Source organism: Coregonus clupeaformis, chromosome 37 (genome assembly GCF_020615455.1).
Source record: "Coregonus clupeaformis isolate EN_2021a chromosome 37, ASM2061545v1, whole genome shotgun sequence".
Classification (NCBI taxonomy): Eukaryota; Metazoa; Chordata; class Actinopteri; order Salmoniformes; family Salmonidae; genus Coregonus; species Coregonus clupeaformis.
The window spans coordinates 17,240,186-17,262,212 of NC_059228.1; the positions used below are offsets into that span (position 1 = coordinate 17,240,186).

General features: G+C 43.3%; 1 protein-coding gene across 5 annotated transcripts in view; it reads left to right on the forward strand.

Moving 5' to 3' along the window:
- Positions 1-22,027, forward strand: part of LOC121553781 (zinc finger MIZ domain-containing protein 1-like) — a 184,979-nt gene that overhangs the window by 76,794 nt on the left and 86,158 nt on the right. For 4 of the 5 annotated variants that reach the window (XM_045211570.1, XM_045211573.1, XM_045211572.1 and 1 more), the window contains exon 3: positions 11,744-11,817. The exons of the other annotated variant lie outside the window; for it this stretch is intronic. The gene's annotated coding sequence lies outside the window, so the exon portion shown is untranslated. The remainder of the gene's footprint in view (positions 1-11,743; positions 11,818-22,027) is intronic. 5 annotated transcript variants of the gene reach the window in all.

Below are 22,027 nucleotides of genomic sequence, written 5' to 3' on the forward strand. Positions count from 1 at the left end.
CTCAGAAGTTCCAAAAGAATAAATACATTTCAAATGTCATATTATGTATATATACAGTGTTGTAATAATGTGCAAATAGTTAAAGTACAAATGGGAAAATAAATAAACATAAATATGGGTTGTATTTACAATGGTGTTTGTTCTTCACTGGTTGCCCTTTTCTTGTGGCAACAGGTCACAAATCTTGCTGCTGTGATGGCACACTGTGGTTTTTCACCCAGTAGATAAGGGAGTTTATCAAAATTGGGTTTGTTTTCGAATTCTTTGTGGATCTCTGTAATCTGAGGGAAATATGTGTCTCTAATATGGTCATACATTTGGCAGGAGGTTAGGAAGTGCAGCTCAGTTTCCACCTCATTTTGTGGGCAGTGTGCACATAGCCTGTCTTCTCTTGAGAGCCATGTCTGCCTACGGCGGCCTTTCTCAATAGCAAGGCTATGCTCACTGAGTCTGTACATAGTCAAAGCTTTCCTTAAGTTTGGGTCAGTCACAGTGGTCAGGTATTCTGTCACTGTGTACTCTCTGTTTAGGGCCAAATAGAATTCTAGTTTGCTCTGTTTTTTTTGTTTGTTCTTTCCAATGTGTCAAGTAATTCTCTTTTTGTTTTCTCATGATTTGGTTGGGTCTAATTGTGTTGTTGTTGTTGTTGTTGTTGTTGTTGTTGTCCTGTGGCTCTGTGGGGTCTGTTTGTGTTTGTGAACAGAGCCCCAGGACCAGCTTACTTAGGGGACTCTTCTCCAAGTTCATCTCTCTGTAGGTGATGGCTTTGTTATGGAAGGTTTGGGAATCGCTTCCTTTTAAGTGGTTATAGAATTTAACGGCTCTTTTCTGGATTTTGATAACTAGCGGGTATTGGCCTAACTCTGCTCTGCATGCATTATTTGGTGTTTTACGTTGTACACTGAGGATGTTTTTGCAGAATTCTGCATGGAGAGTCTCAATTTAGTGTTTGTCCCATTTTGTGAATTCTTGGTTGGTGAGCGGACCCCAGACCTCACAACCATAAAGGGCAGTGGGTTCTATAACTGATTCAAGTATTTTTAGCCAGATCCTAATTGGTATGTCAAATTGTATGATCCTTTTGATGGCATAGAAGACCCTTCTTGCCTTGTCTCTCAGATCGTTCACAGCTTTGTGGAAGTTACCTGTGGCGCTGATGTTTAGGCCGAGGTATAGTTTTTTGTGTGCTCTAGGGCAACGGTGTCTAGATGGAATTTGTATTTGTGGTCCTGGCAACTGGACCTTTTTTGGAACACCATTATTTTTGTCTTACTGAGATTTACTGTCAGGCCCCAGGTCTGACAGAATCTGTGCAGAAGATCTAGGTGCTGCTGTAGGCCCTCCTTGGTTGGTGACAGAAGCAGCAGATCATCAGCAAACAGTAGACCTTTGACTTCAGATTCTAGTTGGGTGAGGCCGGGTGCTGCAGACTGTTCAAGTGCCCTCGCCAATTCGTTGATATATATGTTGAAGAGGGTGGGGCTTAAACTGCATCCCTGTCTCACCCCACTGCCCTGTGGAAAGAAATGTGTGTGTTTTTTTGCCAATTTTAACCGCACACTTGTTGTTTGTGTACATGGATTTTATAATGTTGTATGTTTTTCCCCCAAACCCACTTTCCATCCATTTGTATAGCAGACCCTCATGCCAAATTGAGTCAAAAGCTTTTTTGAAATCAATAAAGCATAAGAAGACTTTGCCTTTGTTTTGGTTTGTTTGTTTGTCAATTAGGGTGTGCAGGGTGAATACGTGGTCTGTCATACGGTAATTTGGTAAAAAGCCCATTTGACATTTGCTCAGTACATTGTTTTCACTGAGGAAATGAACTAGTCTGCTGTTAATGATAATGCAGAGGATTTTCCCAAGGTTGCTGTTGACGCATATCCCACAGTAGTTGTTGGGTCAAATTTGTCTCCACTTTTGTGGATTGGGGTGATCAGTCCTTGGTTCCAAATATTGGGGAAAATGCCACAGCTAAGGATGATGTCAAAGAGTTTAAGTATAGCTAATTGAAATGTGTGGTCTGTATATTTTATCGTTTCATTGAGGATACCATCAACACCACAGGCCTTTTTGGGTTGGAGGGTTTGTATTTTTTCCTGTAGTTCATTCAATGTAATTGGAGAATCCAGTGGGTTCTGGTAGTCTTTAATGGTTGATTCTAAGATTTGCATTTGATCATGTATATTTTTTTGCTGTTTGTTCTCTGTTATAGGGCCAAAAAGATTGGAGAAGTGGTTTACCCATACATCTCGGTTTTGGATAGATAGCTCTTCGTGTTGTTGTTTGTTTAGTGTTTTCCAATTTTCCCAGAAGTGGTTAGTCTATGGATTCTTCAATTACATTGAGCTGATTTCTGACATGCTGTTCCTTTTTTCCCCGTAGTGTATTTCTCTCTCTCTATCTCTCTCTCTCTCTCTCTCTCTCTCTCTCTCTCTCTCTCTCTCTCTCTCTCTCTCTCTCTCTCTCTCTCTCTCTCTATTTGTCTCCGTCTCTCTCAAATTCAAATTCAAGCTGCTTTATTGGCATGAAAAACATTGCGTCAATATTGCCAAAGTAACAATGTATACAATATACATTGTAATAAAATAATAAAGAATAACAAATAATAATATAAAATGGTAGTAAATAATAATACAAATAAATAACAATAAAATAACAACAATAAAATGGTAACAGTAAATAGTAGATATATAATAAATAGAAAAGGCTAAACATGGAAAATGAAACTATAACTAACTTATAACTAATTAACTGTCATCCTCACCATTACATCAGTACTACAACTACCATCATCATTACCACTACTACTACCATCCCCATCATTAAACTGCTATCCTTACTCACCCCTACTACCCGTACTACTACTATTTGGAATAATAATCAACACAATAATAATAATAATAATAGTAATAACAATAATAGTAACAACAATAATAATAATAATAATAACAATAATAGTAAAAACTATAATAATCATAGTAATAACAATAATAGTCATAACAATAATAGTAATACCAATAATACTACCACGAATAATAACAATAATAGTAATAATAGTAATAACAATAATAGTAATAATAAGTAAATTACTTCTTACTATGCAGATGTTATTATTCAGTGTCCCTCAGGCTATGGCAGGCAAATACACATTTGGCTGCAAGATGAGCCATTGCTCCTTCGCCCATGACTATTTTTTGTTTTTCCTCTAGGTTTAATAAGTTAAAATTTGGAATAAGTGTAGTAATCTCTGTGAATAATTAATCTCTTGGTGAGGAATATTTATCACAGTAAAGGAGAAAGTGCATCTCTGTTTCTACCTCCCCTGTCGTGCAGTGACCACATGAACACTCCTCTTTGGGTAGCCATGTCTTTTTATGTCTGCTGGTTTCTATTGCCAATTGGTGGTCACTCAACCTGTACTTGGTAAGGATCTGTCTCTTCTTCGTATCTCTGACAGAGTAGAGATAATCAGCCAATTTATATTCTCTGTTTAGGGCCAGATAGCAATTTAGTCGGCTTTGGGATTTTGTTTTGTTTTTCCAATGTTGTAAATATGAGTCCTTTGATTGGTTCATGATTTTGTTTATTTGAATTATTTATTTTGAAGCAGTGCTGGTTTAAGCTTGGTCGGTTAGGTCCAACACCAGCTGACTGAGAGGGCTCGTTTCTGGGCTCAGCTCTTGGGTTTGAAGTGCTTTAAATTTGAGTTTTGAATTTGGACTTGAATTTAGGTGTAGCCACTGGAAAGTGGACCAATTCTGCCCTACATGCATTAGTTGGTGTATTTGTTTGGACTTGTAGAATTTTCCGACAGAATTCTGCATGTAGGGCTTCAATTGGATGTTTGTCCCACATTTTAAAGTCCATTTTATTGAGTGGCCCCCAAACTTCACTTCCGTAAAGAGCTATTGGTAGGATTACGCTGTCAAATATTTTGGTCTAAATTCTGATTGGGATGTTGATTTTGAATAATTTCATTTTTATTGAATACAATGCTCTGCAGGCTTTTTCTTTGAGTGCATTCACTGCCATATTAAAGTTTCCCAATGCAGATATGGTCAGACCAAGGTATGAGTAATTTCTAGTGTGTTCAATTATGGTGTTGTTCAGGGTGAATTTATATTTGTGTTTCTGACATCAGTTTTTTTTCTGGAAAATCATTTTTTTATTTGTTTTACTGCCAGGGCCCGATTATGGCAATATTTTTATTTTTTATTTTTTTTATTTCACCTTTATTTAACCAGGTAAGCCAGTTGAGAACAGGTTCTCATTTACAACTGCGACCTGGCCAAGATAAAGCAAAGCAGTGCAATAAAAACAACACAGAGTTACATATGGGGTAAAAAACATAAAGTCAAAAATACAACAGAAAATATATATACAGTGTGTGCAAATGTAGCAAGTTATGGAGGTAAGGCAATAAATAGGCTATAGTGCAAAATAATTACAATAGTATTAACACTGGAATGCTAGATGTGCAAGAGATTATGTGCAAATAGAGATACTGGGGTGCAAAAGAGCAAAATAAATAACAATATAGGGATGAGGTAGTTGGGTGGGCTAATTTCAGATGGGCTGTGTACAGGTGCAGTGATCGGTAAGGTGCTCTGACAACTGATGCTTAAAGTTATTGAGGGAGATAAGAGTCTCCAGCTTCAGAGATTTTTGCAATTCGTTCCAGTCATTGGCAGCAGAGAACTGGAAGGAATGGCGGCCAAAGGAGGTGTTGGCTTTGGGAATGACCAGTGAGATATACCTGCTGGAGCGCAGACTACGGGTGGGTGCTGCTATGGTGACCAATGAGCTAAGATAAGGCGGGGATTTGCCTAGCAGTGATTTATAGATGGCCTGGAGCCAGTGGGTTTGACGACGAACATGTAGTGAGGACCAGCCAACAAGAGCGTACAGGTCACAGTGGTGGGTAGTGTATGGGGCTTTGGAGACAAAACGGATGGCACTGTGATAGACTACATCCAATTTGCTGAGTAGAGTGTTGGAGGCTATTTTGTAAATGACATCGCCGAAGTCAAGGATCGGTAGGATAGTCAGTTTTACGAGGGCATGTTTGGCAGCATGAGTGAAGGAGGCTTTGTTGCGAAATAGGAAGCCGATTCTAGATTTAACTTTGGATTGGAGATTCTTTATGTGAGTCTGGAAGTTGAGTTTACAGTCTAACCAGACATCTAGGTATTTGTAGTTGTCCACATACTCTAGGTCAGACCCGTCGAGAGTGGTGATTCTAGTCGGGTGGGCGGGTGCCAGCAGCGTTCGATTGAAAAGCATGCATTTAGTTTTACTAGTGTTTAAGAGCAGTTGGAGGCTACTGAAGGAGTGTTGTATGGCATTGAAGCTCGTTTGGAGGTTTGTTAACACAGTATCCAATGAAGGGCCAGATGTATACAAAATGGTGTCGTCTGCGTAGAGGTGGATCTGAGAGTCACCAGCAGCAAGAGCGACATCATTGATATACACGGAGAAAAGTGTCGGCCCAAGAATTGAACCCTGTGGCACCCCCATAGAGACTGCCATAGGTCCAGACAACAGGCCCTCCGATTTGACACACTGAACTCTATCTGAGAAGTAGTTGGTGAACCAGGCGAGGCAGTCATTTGAGAAACCAAGGCTATTTAGTCTGCCAATAAGAATGCGGTGGTTGACAGAGTCGAAAGCCTTGGCCAGGTCGATGAAGACGGCTGCACAGTACTGTCTATTATCAATCGCGGTTATAATATCGTTTAGGACCTTGAGCGTGGCTGAAGTGCACCCATGACCAGCTCGGAAACCGGATTGCATAGCGGAGAAGGTACGGTGGTATTCGAAATGGTCGGTGATCTGTTTGTTAACTTGGCTTTCAAATATTGCTCTAGAATGTTAAGGTTCTGTTGAAGACCTTCTTTGGTTGGTGATAGAAAAACCAAATCATCAGCATATAGCAGGTATTTTACCTCTGTGTCAAATAGTGTGAGTCCTGGGGCTGCAGAATGGTCCAACATGTCTGCTAATTCATTTACATAAATGTTGAAAAGGTTTGGACTCAAACTGCAGCCTTGTCTCACACCTTTTGTTGCGAAAATAATTATGTTCTTTGGTTTTTTAGTTTTATTGCACACTTGTTTTCTGTGTACATACATTTTATTTAGTCAAATAGAAACGAAGGCTTTTTTAAAGTCAATAAAGCAAGCAAAGATTTTGCCCTCTTTTTTTTGGTGGACGTGTTTATTAATTAGTAAGGTGTATATATGGTCAGTAGTGATATGGTTGGGGAGAAAGCCAATTTTACATTTACTTATTACTACAGAAAACCTTTCCCAAGTTGCTGTTTACACATATTCCCCTGTAATTATTGGGGTCTGATTTGTCTCCACTTTTGTGGATAGGGGAGTTGAGCCCCTGGTTCCAGACATCAGGAAAGCTCTGTCTGTCACGATCGTTGAAAGACAGATCAGACCAAGGTGCAGCGTGGTATGCGAACATGTTTATTAAACTGGATAAACACTAGACAAAATAACAAACTCAACGAAACCGTGAAGTCCTATGGACTATACACGAAACCCGCCTACAAGGAACAAGATCCCACAAACAAGGACTGCAACCAGGCTACTTAAGTATGATCCCCAATCAGAGACAACGAGCGACAGCTGCCTCTGATTGGGAATCATACCCGGCCAAACATAGAAGTATAACAACTAGAATCTAAACATAGATATACAACAACATAGAACTAAACATGCACACCCTGACCAAACTAACTAGAGTTCTAGAGGTCAGGGCGTGACAGTACCCCCCCAAAGGTGCGGACTCCGGCCGCACAAACCTGACTTAACAGGGGAGGGTCCGGGTGGGCTTCCAGCCTCGGTGGCGGCTCCGGCTCCGGGCGTGACGTCTTCTCCCTTACTGCCTCCGCGTTGCACCCCTGGACCGGTCTGGACCTCAACGCGGAGCTTCCCCTCTCAGTCCTCCCATGATGCACCGATCCCTGTCTGGACCCTGGTGTGGGAGACCCCGAACCTGGAGAGGGGCTGACGTCTGGACCCGGAGTGGAGCCGCTGACCAGAGCTGAACCGGATCCCGGTGGAACGGAATGCTCTGACTCCGGAGTGGAGCCGCTGACCGGAACTGGACTAGGCACCGGTGGAGCGGACTGCTCTAGCTCCGGAGTGGAGCTGCTGACCGGAGCTGGACTAGGCACCGGTGGAGCGGACTGCTCTGACTCCAGAGTGGAGCCGCTGACCGGAGATGGACTAGGCACCGGTGGAGCGGACTCCTCTGACTCCGGAGTGGAGCAGCTGACCGGTGCTGAACCAGGTACCGGTGGAACGGGCACGGGCCGAGCCGGACTGGGAACACGCACCACTGGTCTGGTGCGAGGAGCAGGAACGGGCCGGGCCGGACTGGGAACACGCACCACTGGTCTGGTGCGAGGAGCAGGAACGGGCCGGACTGGAGACACGCACCACAGGTCTGGTGCGAGGAGCAGGAACGGGCCGGGCCGGACTGGGGACATGCACCACTGGTCTGATGCGAGGAGCAGGAACGGACCGGGCCGGACTGGGGACACGCACCACTGGTCTGGTGCGAGGAGCAGGAATGGGCCGGACTGGAGACACGCACCACAGGTCTGGTGCGAGGAGCAGGAACGGGCCGGGCCGGACTGGGGACATGCACCACTGGTCTGATGCGAGGAGCAGGAACGGACCGGGCCGGACTGGGGACACGCACCACTGGTCTGGTGCGAGGAGCAGGAACGGGCCGGACTGGAGACACGCACCACAGGTCTGGTGCGAGGAGCAGGAACGGGCCGGGCCGGACTGGGAACACGCACCACTGGTCTGGTGCGAGGAGCAGGAACGGGCCAGGCCGGACTGTGGACACGCACCACTGGCCTGGTGCGAGGTGCAGGTACGGGGCGTACCGGGCTGGCAACACGCACCACTGGTTTGGTGCGAGGAGCAGGGACGGGCCGTACTGGACTGGGAACATGCACCACTGGCTTGGTGCGGGGAGCAGGTACGGGGCGTACCGGGCTGGCGACACGCACCACTGGTTTGGTGCGAGGAGCAGGGACGGACCGTACTGGACTGGGAACATGCACCACTGGCTTGGTGCGAGACGCAGGCACGAGGTTTACCGGACTGGGAACTGTCGTTAGAGATCTCCAACTGTACCAGTCTTTTACTCTCCGTGCCCAGTCCTCCTCCAGTGAGGACTCCCCCTTTTAGCCCCCCCAACATTTTTTATTGGGGCTGTCTCTCGGGCTTCCTCCTCGGCCGGCGCCCTCTGTGTTCCTCTCCTGCCTGGGCCTCCTCCTTCGCCCAGGGTCCTTTACCTGCCAAAATCTCCTCCCATGTCCAAAAACTCTTCACAACCTGTGTCCAAGGTGTCTGCTTCTCCCGGACACGCTGCTTGGTCCATTGATGGTGGGATCTTCTGTCACGCACATTAAGAGACGGGTCGGACCAAGGTGCAGCGTGAAAGGCGTACATGTTTATTATATAGAATAAACATACAAAAACAACAAAACCACGTAACGTGACGTGAAAGTCCTATGGGCTATACAACAACCAGCCTACACGGAACAAGATCCCACAAACAAGGACTGCAACCAGGCTACCTAAGTATGATCCCCAATCAGAGACAACGAGCGACAGCTGCCTCTGATTGGGAATCATACCCGGCCAAACATAGAAGTATAACAACTAGAATCTAAACATAGATATACAACAACATAGAACTAAACATGCACACCCTGACCAAACTAACTAGAGTTCTCTAGGTCAGGGCTTGACACTGTCTCTTTCTCTCTTCCTCCCTTCCTGAATCCCTCTCTATCTCTGTAGTCTGTAGTCCAACGTCTTGGTGCTATGATTACTAATATGCTCCCCTTCTGGAGCCTCCAGTGTCGACAGACAGACAGACAGACATACAGACACACACACACACAAACACACACACACAACCATCTTTAATTCATCTCTATATATTCATCTCTAATTCATCTCTAATTAGAAGCTATGAGAATTCAAAGGGAGTTGATCTTCAAGTAGCTACTGATTATGAACTCAAACTAAAAGACTTCCATTCTGATGAATGTTGAAGAGAGATTGTTCTTTGTCAGAACATTCAATCATGTTTTTGTTTCATATTCGGTGACTGTTAGTCCCATTTTATCCAGCGCTGTCTGGAACTGGACAGTACTAATGATGGTTTTGGGATGGGAGAGGCTTTTTTCGTGTAGCAATGTCTTGGGCAGCTGATCCAGTCTGTGATTGGCTGAAAACAAAAACCAGTGGGACTTGGAAACTCGAGGGCCAGAGTTGTGCGCTCCTGCTCTAGCCTTGGGACAGAAGCCTCTCTGTACTATACTATATACTATACTATACTGTACTGTACTGTACTGTACTGTACTATACTGTACTATACTATACTATACTATACTATACTATACTGTACTATACTGTACTATACTATACTATACTATACTATACTATACTATACTATACTATACTATACTGTACTGTACTGTACTGTACTGTACTGTACTGTAACTACACCCAGATCCAGTTTCCAGGAGTCTCGATGAGATGAGTATTCTCCAGCGCATCACAACAGGAGAATAATACTTTTCATTTAACACAGGTTTTATATATACAGTGAGGGGAAAAAGTATTTAATCCCCTGCTGATTTTGTACGTTTGCCCACTGACAAAGACATGATCAGTCTATAATTTTAATGGTAGGTTTATTTGAACAGTGAGCCAGATTAACAACAAAAAAATCCAGAAAAACGCATGTCAAAAATGTTATAAATTGATTTGCATATTAATGAGGGAAATAAGTATTTAACCCCTCTGCAAAACATGACTTAGTACTTCAATCACAGAGGTCAGACGTTTCTTGTAGTTGGCCACCAAGTTTGCACACATCTCAGGAGGGATTTTGTCCCACTCCTCTTTGCAGATCTTCTCCAAGTCATTAAGGTTTCGAGGCTGACGTTTGGCAACTCGAACCTTCAGCTCCCTCCACAGATTTTCTATGGGATTAAGGTCTGGAGACTGGCTATGCCACTCCAGGACCTTAATGTGCTTCTTCTTGAGCCACTCCTTTGTTGCCTTGGCCGTGTGTTTTGGGTCATTGTCATGCTGGAATACCCATCCACGACCCATTTTCAATGCCCTGGCTGAGGGAAGGAGGTTCTCACCCCAAGATACATGGCCCCGTCCATCGTCCCTTTGATGCGGTGAAGTTGTCCTGTCCCCTTAGCAGAAAAACACCCCAAAGCATAATGTTTCCACCTCCATGATTGATGGTGTTCTTGGGGTCATAGGCAGCATTCCTCCTCCTCCAAACACGGCGAGTTGAGTTGATGCCAAAGAGCTCGATTTTGGTCTCATCTGACCACAACACATTCACCCAGTTCTCCTCTGAATCATTCAGATGTTCATTGGCAAACTTCAGAAGGCCCTGTATATGTGCTTTCTTGAGCAGGGGGACCTTGCGGGCGCTGCAGGATTTCAGTCCTTCACGGCGTAGTGTGTTACCAATTGTTTTCTTGGTGACTATGGTCCCAGCTGCCTTGAGATCATTGACAAGATCCTTCCGTGTAGATCTGGGCTGATTTCTCACGTTCTCATGATCATTGCAACTCCACGAGGTGAGATCTTGCATGGAGCCCCAGGCCGAGGGAGATTGACAGTTCTTTTGTGTTTCTTCCATTTGCGAATAATCGCACCAACTGTTGTCACCTTCTCACCAAGCTGCTTGGCGATGGTCTTGTAGCCCATTCCAGCCTTGTGTAGGTCTACAATCTTGTCCCTGACATCTTTGGAGAGCTCTTTGGTCTTGGCCATGGTGGAGAGTTTGGAATCTGATTGATTGATTGCTTCTGTGGACAGGTGTCTTTTATACAGGTAACAAGCTGAGATTAGGAGTACTCCCTTTAAGAGTGTGCTCCTAATCTCAGCTCATTACCTGTATAAAAGACACCTGGGAACCAGACATCTTTCTGATTGAGAGGGGGTCAAATACTTATTTCCCTCATTAAAATGCAAATCAATTTATAACATTTTTGACATGCGTTTTTCTGGATTTTTTTGTTGTTATTCTGTCTCTCACTGTTCAAATAAACCTACCATAAAAATTATAGACTGATCATTTCTTTGTCAGTGGGCAAACGTACAAAATCAGCAGGGGATCAAATACTTTTCCCTCACTGTATATATATTTTTTAAGTGATCATTTCCAGTTGTTCTTGTTCATCTTTTGGAGGATCGTATGTTACTACTAACCTGTTTGATAACAGTTACCAAAGACAATGCATCATCATAACGTCCATCCACAATGAATGATGGTAAAGAAGCCTATGTTGCTGTTTGCCTACGTGCCGGTCTGTTTCAGCTCTCTCAGCAACTCCCATTGAATTGTCATGCCAAACATGTTTGCAGGAGATCAGAAACAGACCCAGACTGGCACCCAGGTTTTGTTGCTCCTGTGTAGCAAAATTCTGGTAACTTTCCCAAAATTCCCAGGTTTTCCAGAAATCCTGGTTGTACGTTTATGGAGTTCCTGCTTATTCCCTCCTGATTCCGGGAATTTTCCAACTTGGGATTTCTGGAAAATGTGGGAATTTTGGGAAGGTTACTGGCTTTATCTTTACCCTACTTACGGACAAAACATAATCTATTCTACATGTTTTGTACTGAGGGGTCCTAATATGTTTTCTGTTTTCTGTTCTTCATTCCAGGCATGCTCTATGATTGATGAGGAAGTAGCAAAGGCTTTGGTTAATAGGAAACACAAGAACCTCCCTCTCCGCTGGTAAGACATGGTGATTTACGAGCCCCCTATCCTCATCATGCACAACATCTCACAGACAGACACACTCCGGCTGCATCCCAAAAGTCTATTTCCTATTTATTGCGTGGTCCTCTGTAGCTCAATTGGTAGAGCATGGCGCTTGTAACGCCAGGGTAGGGGTTCGATCCCCGGGACCACCCATACGTAAAAATGTATGCACACATGACTGTAAGTCGCTTTGGATAAAAGCGTCTGCTAAATGGCATATTATATTATATTATATTGCACTACTTCTGCCCAGGGCCCAAGTAGACTAGTGCCATTTGGGACGCTGACCCCTTTCTTTAGATGTTTTATAGACAAGAGGTCTCCACAATGACATTGATCTGGTTGTGATCTAGATGGATGGACATGGAGGCAGTACTGTTGTTTTTATATTTGTCACAGACCTTGCAGATTGGTGTTTGGTGTTTGAGAGGAAAGGCAGATTGGTTATGTTGTTCTAGAACAGTGTTTCCCAAACTCGGTCCTGGGGCCCCACCTGGGTGCACGTTTTGGTTTTTGCCCTAGCATTACACAGCTGATTCAAGTAACCAACTCATCATTAAGCTTTGATTATTTGAATCACTGTGTAGTGCTAGGGCAAACAACAAAACGTGCACCCTTGGGAGGCCCCAGGACCGATTTTGGGAAACCCTGTTCTAGCAATGATAAATCATTCAGATTGGTTTTGGTCTTCTACACTGAACAAAAATATAAACGCAACATGTAAAGTGTTGGTCCCATGTTTCATGAGCTGAAATAAAAGATCCCAGAAATGTCCCATATGCACAAAAAGCTTATTTCTCTCAAATTTGGTGGACAAATTTGTTTACATCCTTGTTAGTTAGCATTTCTCCTTTGCCAAGATAATCCATCCACCTGACAGGTGTGGCATATCAAGAAGCTGATTAAACAGCATGCTCATTACACAGGTGCACCTTGTGCTGGGGACAATAAAAGGCCACTCCAAAATGTGCAGTTTTGTCACACAACACAATGCCACAGATGTCTCAAGTTTTAAGGGAGCGTGCAATTGGCATGCTGACTGCAGGAATGTCCACCAGAGCTGTTGCCAGATAATTGAATGTTAATTTCGCTACCATAAGCCACCTCCAACGTTGTTTTAGAGAATTTGACAGTACGTCCAAACCGGCTCACAACGGCAGACCACATGTAACCACTCCCGCTCAGGACCTCCACATCTTCTTCACCTGTGGGATTGTCTAAGACCAGCCACAGGGACAGCTGATGAAACTGAGGAATATTTATCTGTAATAAAGCCCTTTTGTGTGGAAAAACTCATTCTGATTGGCAGGGCCTAGAGAATTTGGTAGTGCATCCAACCGGCCTCGCAACCGCCGACCATGTGTATGGCGTTGTGTGGGCAAGCGGTTTGCTGATGTCAACGTTGTGAACAGAGTGCCCCATGTTGGCGGTGGGGTTACGGTATGGGCAGGCATATGCTACGGACAACAAACACAATTGCATTTTATCGATGGCAATTTGAATGCACAGAGATACCGTGACGAGATCCTGAAGCTCATTGTCGTGCCATTCATCCATTGCCATCACCTCATGTTTCAGCATGGTAATTCACGGCCCCATGATCTGTACACAAGCTGAAAATGTCCCAGTTCTTCCATGGCCTGCATACTCACCAGACATGTCACCCATTGAGCATGTTTGGGATGTCTGGATCGACGTGTACGACAGCGTGTTCCAGTTCCCGCCAATATCCAGCAACTTCGCACAGCCATTGAAGAGGAGTGGCACAACATGATTTCCTTATATGAACTGTAACTCAGTAAAATCTTTGAAATTGTTGCATGTTGCGTATATATTTTTGTTCAGTATAGAATCTAAAGCAACAAGAGAACATACAGACTGGTTTTTAGTGATCTAGATCTGTCAGAGAACATGCAGACTGGTTTTGGTGTTCTAGAACTGTCAGAGAACATGCAGACTAGTTTTGGAGTTCTAGAGCAACAAGAGAACATGCAGATTGGTTTTTAGTGTTCTAGATCTGTCAGAAAATATGCACACTGTTTTTAGTGTTCTAGAACTGTCAGAAAATATGCACACTGTTTTTAGTGTTCTAGAACTGTCAGAAAATATGCACACTGTTTTTAGTGTTCTAGAACTGTCAGAAAATATGCACACTGTTTTTAGTGTTCTAGAACTGTTAGAAAATATGCACACTGGTTTTGGTGTTCTAGAGCAGCAAGAGAGTGTGCATTGATGTTTTGCTATTTCACATGCTCACGTCTGCTCACATTTGACATGTATTAAGAGGTTTGTTATTTGACCTCAAACCCCTAAATGCATACTGAGTCAATCTCTGTCTGATGTTTTGGTTGGTATTTGTTTTCGGGCTGATTGATTTGAACTTATGTTTAGGATTATGTGCGTTGTACCGTAAGGTTTTGACTAACTACTGCATCTCACTGTCCTTCCCTCAACACTCCACAAGGAATCTGCTGTTAGAGCACCGTACCCCTCAGCCAAATGTACATCTGATATAAGATCAGGTCCCCCCAGTCCATATAATTGTATTCATTGTAATCTAAAAGGAACATCTGATCCTAGATCAGCGCTCTTACTCTACTACGGGCCCAGTCCTATTAGATTACTCTTCAGTGAGTCCTGAAATGGGTGTAGAGTGAAGCACTGCTCCTGGGACAGTTTTGATTTCCCCAGTTAAAGTTTGGCTTGGGCGAGGGGAAGCTGATTCTAGATCTGTACTTAGGGAAAACTTCACTTCGGGGCCCTGAAACTTGAACGGCCTTGTGGTCGCCAATGTTGAGCCGATTCTCATTTATCACCTTTCACTATTGATGCGTGTCTATCAATACCAATATCAATCTCCAGGAGAAGGCTATTGTTGCGTCCAACATTGCACTCTATTCCCTATATAGTGCGCTGGGCTCTGGTAGTGCTATATAAGGAATAGGGTGCCATTTGGGACTCATCCTATAACAGAAACCCAAGCTGCATAGCTTCTACCACCAAGTCAATACAGCAGTAGAGAGCTAGAGTGTTGTACCTAGCAAATAATGGAAACATGGCTGATTACGGAAAACACACAAATTATTATTTCATTACATGGAGACATATATACATATTGGATTTGTTGATGAGTAAGATTGACTCACAAAGTGGAGCTGTGTTGCTCTTTTCTCACCATCCTGGTACTGACCATTCTGTCAGTGGGTATTCTTGCTGTGTTAGTTACAGTGTTACAGAATGTAACATCTTTGTGTAGAACATCAGCAGTGTGTACATGAATGAGTGATGAAGCATCATCGTAGACTAATGAAGAGAGAGAGAGAGAGAGAGAGAGAGAGAGAGAGAGAGAGAGAGAGAGAGAGAGAGAGAGAGAGAGAGAGAGAGAGAGAGAGAGAGAGAGAGAGAGAGAGAGAGAGAGAGAGAGAGAGAGAGAGAGAGAGAGAGAGAGAGAGAGAGAGAGAGAGAGAGAGAGAGAGAGAGAGAGAGAGAGAGAGAGAGAGAGAGAGAGAGAGAGAGAGAGAGAGAGAGAGAGAGAGAGAGAGAGAGAGAGAGAGAGAGAGAGAGAGAGAGAGAGAGAGAGAGAGAGAGAGAGAGAGAGAGAGAGAGAGAGAGAGAGATCAGATTACACATTTTCCCGTTACATTTTGTTATCATGGCCTTTAAGCAAACACACCGCACACAATCCGGCTTGTGTGTTTGTGCAGTCACATGAGCCAGGAGGGTTGCCGAGCTCTGGAATTCCTGGTCTGGTATTTCCTGATTCTTCATAAACACTGTGTGTGTGCGTATATGTGCAGATTGGATGTATTTCAGAACTTCAATGCTGGCCTTCTGCTCTGAAGAAACAGCTTGTTTCTGTTAGCATCTACTGCTACATCTCACAGTGGGAAGCTAGTCACTGTATCTGTATGAATAACATTGTTTATGCATATTCTGATTCTTACAATTTTATGACAATGCCTCGATGCCATGTGTTCTAATTCTATATCTCTCCAGTCATTTAGTATTGTGATGAATTGAGTGATAGTCAACGATACTGTGTGATACACAGAGCAAATGTTTAGATTGAGAGTCATGGTGCGCTCAATGCTTGTCACAGATTGGTAGGTCATTTCTGTGTCAAAATAAAAAGATTGATAGAGATTAAAAAGCAGTGTGGTCTGGTTATCCAACATGGCTTAACACAGCCTATGGTTGCATCAGAGCTGTAAATAGAGAGAAAAGCAAGGCCCTTTTCTACTTCAATGTTTGGAAGAGGTGTGAATGAATCAACGAGCTTCTACATAGAGCCTCGACAACTGATATCAAAGTCAATCGGTTGTTATCAAAGTAAACCGGCTGATATCAAAATCAATCGGTTGTTATCAAAGTAAACCGGCTGATATCAAAGTCAATAGGTTGTTATCAAAGTAAACCGGCTGATATCAAAGTCAATCGGTTGTTATCAAAGTAAACCGGCTGATGTCAAAGTCAATCGGTTGTTATCAAAGTAAACCTGCTGATATCAAAGTCAATCGGTTGTTATCAAAGTAAACCGGCTGATATCAAAGTCAATCGGTTGTTATCAAAGTAAACCGGCTGATGTCAAAGTCAATCGGTTGTTATCAAAGTAAACCTGCTGATATCAAAGTCAATCGGTTGTTATCAAAGTAAACCGGCTGATATCAAAGTCAATCGGTTGTTATCAAAGTAAACCGGCTGATATCAAAGTCAATCGGTTGTTATCAAAGTAAACCGGCTGATATCAAAGTAAATCAGTTGTTATCAAAGTAAACCGGCTAAAATCAAAGTAAATCAGTTGTTATCAAAGTAAACCGGCTGATATCAAAGTCAATCAGTTGTTATCAAAGTAAACCAGCTGATATGAAAGTCAATCAGATGTTCATTAGTTAAAGTCCCACCCAATCAGATTAATATTGTTGGGAATTGAAAGCGAGGTAGATGGCTCATTCTCTGTCTCTGATTAGTAACTGGCGGTGCTCGCACCTGGTCAGTCAGTTGATATCAAAGTACACCGTCTGATATGAAAAGCTAACAGGATAGCTGCTATCCTATCAGAACAAGGGGGATGGTGCCGGTACTGTAGCCTACATGCGTAAGAGCCTTTGTATCCATGCTTGAAATAGGATATTGTTACGTCTGTAACGCTGTAACACTCCCCTTTAGCAAACACTGTTTTCATGAATAAACACTAGTAGTGGAGATAGCCTTATCCTGGGACTATGTACAGGCTGTATAAACTAGATTAGAATGTGTGTGTGTGTGTGTGTGTATATGTATGTGTGTGTGTGTGTAAACAGTGGGGAGAACAAGTATTTGATACACTGCCGATTTTGCAGGTTTTCCTACTTACAAAGCATGTAGAGGTCTGTAAATTTTATCATAGGTACACTTCAACTGTGAGAGACGGAATCTAAAACAAAAATCCAGAAAATCACATTGTATGATTTTTAAGTAATTAATTTGCATTTTACTGTTCTCCACTCATTACCTGTATTAACTGCACCTGTTTGAACTCGTTACCTGTATAAAAGACACCTGTCCACACACTCAATCAAACAGACTCCAACCTCTCCACAATGGCCAAAACCAGAGAGCTGTGTAAGGACATCAGGGATAAAATTGTACACCTGCACAAGGCTGGGATGGGCTACAGGACAATAGGCAAGCAGCTTGGTGAGAAGGCAACAACTGTTGGCGCAATTATTAGAAAATGGAAGAAGTTCAAGATGACGGTCTGGGGCTCCATGCAAGATCTCACCTCGTGGGGCATCAAGGTGAGGGATCAGCCCAGAACTACACGGCAGGACCTGGTCAATGACCTGAAGAGAGCTGGGACCACAGTCTCAAAGAAAACCATTAGTAAATCCTGCAGCGCACGCAAGGTCCCCCTGCTCAAGCCAGCGCATGTCCAGGCCCGTCTGACGTTTGCCAATGACCATCTGGATGATACAGAGGAGGAATGGAAGAAGGTCATGTGGTCTGATGAGACAAAAATAGAGCTTTTTGGTCTAAACTTCACTCGCCGTGTTTGGAGGAAGAAGAAGGATGAGTACAACCCCAAGAACACCATCCCAACCGTGAAGCATGGAGGTGGAAACATCATTCTTTGGGGATGCTTTTCTGCAAAGGGGACAGGACGACTGCATCGTATTGAGGGGAGGATGGATGGAGCCATGTATCGCGAGATCTTGGCCAACAACCTCCTTCCCTCAGTAAGAGCATTGAAGATGGGTCGTGGCTGGGTCTTCCAGCATGACAACGACCCGAAACACACAGCCAGGGCAACTAAGAAGTGGCTCCGTAAGAAGCATCTTAAGCGTCTCCAGACCTGAACCCAATAGAAAATCTTTGGAGGGAGCTGAAAGTCCGTATTGCCCAGCGACAGCCCCGAAACCTGAAGGATCTGGAGAAGGTCTGTATGGAGGAGTGGGCCAAAATCCCTGCTGCAGTGTGTGCAAACCTGGTCAAGACCTACAGGAAACGTATGATCTCTGTAATTGCAAACAAAGGTTTCTGTACCAAAAATTAAGTTCTGCTTTTCTGATGTATCAAATACTTATGTCATGCAATAAAATGCAAATTAATTACTTAAAAATCATACAATGTGATTTTCTGGATTTTTGTTCTCCCCACTGTATGTACAGTTGAAGTCGGAAGTTTACATACACCTTAGCCAAATACATTTAAACTCAGTTTTTCACAATTCCTGACATTTAATCCTAGTAAAAATTCCCTGTCTTAGGTCAGTTAGGATCACCACTTTATTTTAAGAATGTGAAATGTCAGAATAATAGCAGAGAGAATGATTTATTTCAGCTTTTATTTATTTAATCACATTCCCAGTGGGTCAGAAGTTTACATACACTCAATTAGTATTAGGTAGCATTGCCTTTAAACTGTTTAACTTGGTTCAAATGTTTCGGGTAGCCTTCAACAAGCTTCCCACAATAAGTTGGGTGAATTTTGGCCCATTCCTCCTGACAGAGCTGGCGTAACTGAGTCAGGTTTGTAGGCCTCCTTGCTCGCACACGCTTTTTCAGTTCTTCCCACACATTTTCTATGGGATTGAGGTCAGGGCTTTATGATGGCCACTCCAATACCTTGACTTTGTTGTCCTTAAGCCATTTTGCCACAACTTTGGAAGTATGCTTGGGGTCATTGTCCATTTGGAAAACCCATTTGCGACCAAGCTTTAACTTCCTGACTGATGTCTTGAGATGTTGCTTCAATATATCCACATCATTTTCCTTCCTCATGATGCCATCTATTTTGTGAAGTGCACCAGTCCTTTCTGCAGCAAAGCACCCCCACAGTATGATGCTGTCACCCCCGGGCTTCACGGTTGGGATGGTGTTCTTTGGCTTGCAAGCTACCCCCTTTTTCTTCCAAACATAACGATGGTCATTATGGCCAAACAGTTCTATTTTTGTTTCATCAGACCAGGGGACTGGTACGATCTTTGTCCCCATGTGCAGTTGCAAACCGTAGTCTGGCTTTTTTATGGCGGTTTTGGAGCAATGGCTTCTTCCTTGCTGAGCGGCCTTTCAGGTTATGTCGATATAGGACTCGTTTTACTGTGGATATAGATACTTTTGTATCTGTTTCCTCCAGCATCTTCACAAGGTCCTTTGCTGTTGTTCTGGGATTGATTTTCACTTTTCGCACCAAAGTACATTAATCTCTAGGAGACAGAACGCGTCTCCTTCCTGAGCGGTATGACGGCTGCGTGGTCCCATGGTGTTTATACTTGCGTACTATTGTTTGTACAAGGGAACGTGGTACCTTCAGGTGTTTGGAAATTGCTCCCAAGGATGAACCAGACTTGTGGAGGTCTACAATTTTGTTTTCTGAGGTCTTGGCTGATTTCCTTTGATTTTCCCATGATGTCAAGCAAAGACGCACTGAGTTTGAAGGTAGGCCTTGAAATACATCCACAGGTACACCTCCAATTGACTCAAATGATGTATATTAGCCTATCAGAAGCTTCTAAAGCCATGACATTTTCTGGAATTTTCCAAGCTGTTTAAAGGCACAGTCAACTTAGTGTATGTAAATTTCTGACCCACTGGAATTGTGATACAGTGAATTATAAGTGAAATAATCTGTCTGTAAACAATTGTTGTAAAAATGACTTGTCATGCAGAAAGTAGATGTCCTAACCGACTTGCCAAAACTATAGTTTGTTAACAAGAAACTTGTGGAGTGTTTGAAAAAAACGAGTTTTAATGACTCCAACGTAAGTGTATGTAAACTTCCGACTTCAACTGTATGTGTGTGTGTGTCCATACATGTCTGTGTGTGTCTTCTCTGTAAGTGCATTTGTGAGTAATGGAGTCCTTCTTCAGCCCTCTGCTGTGTGACTGGGGCCGGTACCGTAGTGTACTTTCCCCTCCAGAGGGGGAGAGCCAGAGAGGGGGAGCTGGAAATAGCTGTGCCTGGGTCAGGATTACCACAGATGGGCCTCGGGCCTCTCTCTCACCCCTGAACAGCCTGCCTGGATGGAGGTGCTGTCAGATAACCAGACAACCTTTTATCCAGGTCACATCACATGGGTGATTAATAGGCTCCATTCAGTCAGACCAGGGTCGTATTCATTAGTGCAAACCGTAGAAAAACATTTTGCTATAGAAAATGAAAACAAGTGTTTCTTATTGGACACATTCAAGTTGGCTTGGTTCTTAGTGAATACACCCCTGGATTGCAATATTTAGACTTATCAACACACTTTTTGCCTTGTCAAAACATGCAGAATGGTTTTAGGTAGGCTACTGTAACAACCCGAGGTAGACTCCTGGCATATGTGCAGAAGTTAATAAATGTATATCAATTGTAAAAGTATTTTGTCTTTAATGTATTTTTCGTTATATGTCGGACCCCAGTAAGACTAGCTGTTGCCATTGGCGTGTCACGAACGTTGAGAGACGGGTCGGACCAAGGTGCAGCGTGAAAAGCGTACATGTTTATTAACTAGATAAACATTCAACAAAACAAGAAACAACGTAACGTGAAGTCCAAAGGGCTATACACACACCAGCCTAACAGGAACAAGATCCCACAACTAAGGTAGGCAAACAGGCTACCTAAGTATGATTCCCAATCAGAGACAATGATTCCTGGATGGGAATCACACCCGGCCAGACATAGAAATAGAATAACTAGAACGTAAACATAGAATATACAACATAGATTTCCACACCCTGACTCAACAAACAAGAGTTCTATAGGTCAGGGCGTGACATGGCGTCGGATAATGGGGATCCTAAAAAATCAATAAAAACGTATTTAAATAAGTAGTAGTATTGCTGATCTTATGGTGTACATGTTTTATGTTGTATTGGTTTATCATAACCTAATAACCTGGATAAATACACAATATAGACATCAACACAAGTTTAACCCATATTCAAATCACCCTCAGTATTAATTAAAGTGACAGGGGTGTAGTGTACAATATTACATGGTTATGTATGTAAGTAGCCTTGACCGAGCCAGAACGGCTCATAGGAGCAGGAGTCTATCTCCTGTTTCTGTAGCGTGAGGCAGCTTGATGTACACACCCTGGATAGGACACTAGTCTATTGCAGGGCCTTACCCCCAATCCATCTCCTTAATGCTGAGTGCCAAGCAGAGAGGCATCAGGTCCCATTTTTACAGTCTTTGGTATGACTCGGCTGGAGATTGGACCCCCAACATTCCATTCTGGGCAGGCACTGTAAGCACAAGGCCGCTGAGTTGGTAGCGTAGTATACTGTAGTTTCTCTGAAACCTTTGTGTGAATGTGTGAAGTTGATTACTGATTTGGAGCGAGGACATGGATTGGAGCGAGGACATGGATTGGAGCGAGGACATGGATTGGAGCGAGGACATGGATTGGGTGTCACTCTGGAACAGTGTGTCATAATGGGGATCATTTCATTCCCAGAAACACACACACACACACACACACTTGGATGCACACACACACACACACACACACACACACTTGGATGCACATACACACACTGGTGCTGTATCTGGTGTTAATATGTAACGTCACATCCCTTACTATGGTGAAAAGGAGGTGAATTGAAGGGGAAAGCAGCATCCGTAACCACACAGACTAAATAACACTAAATCATATTACCAAACATAGAGTTAAGAGGATTATTTCTGATCTTTTTTCTTCTTATTTTTTTTCTAT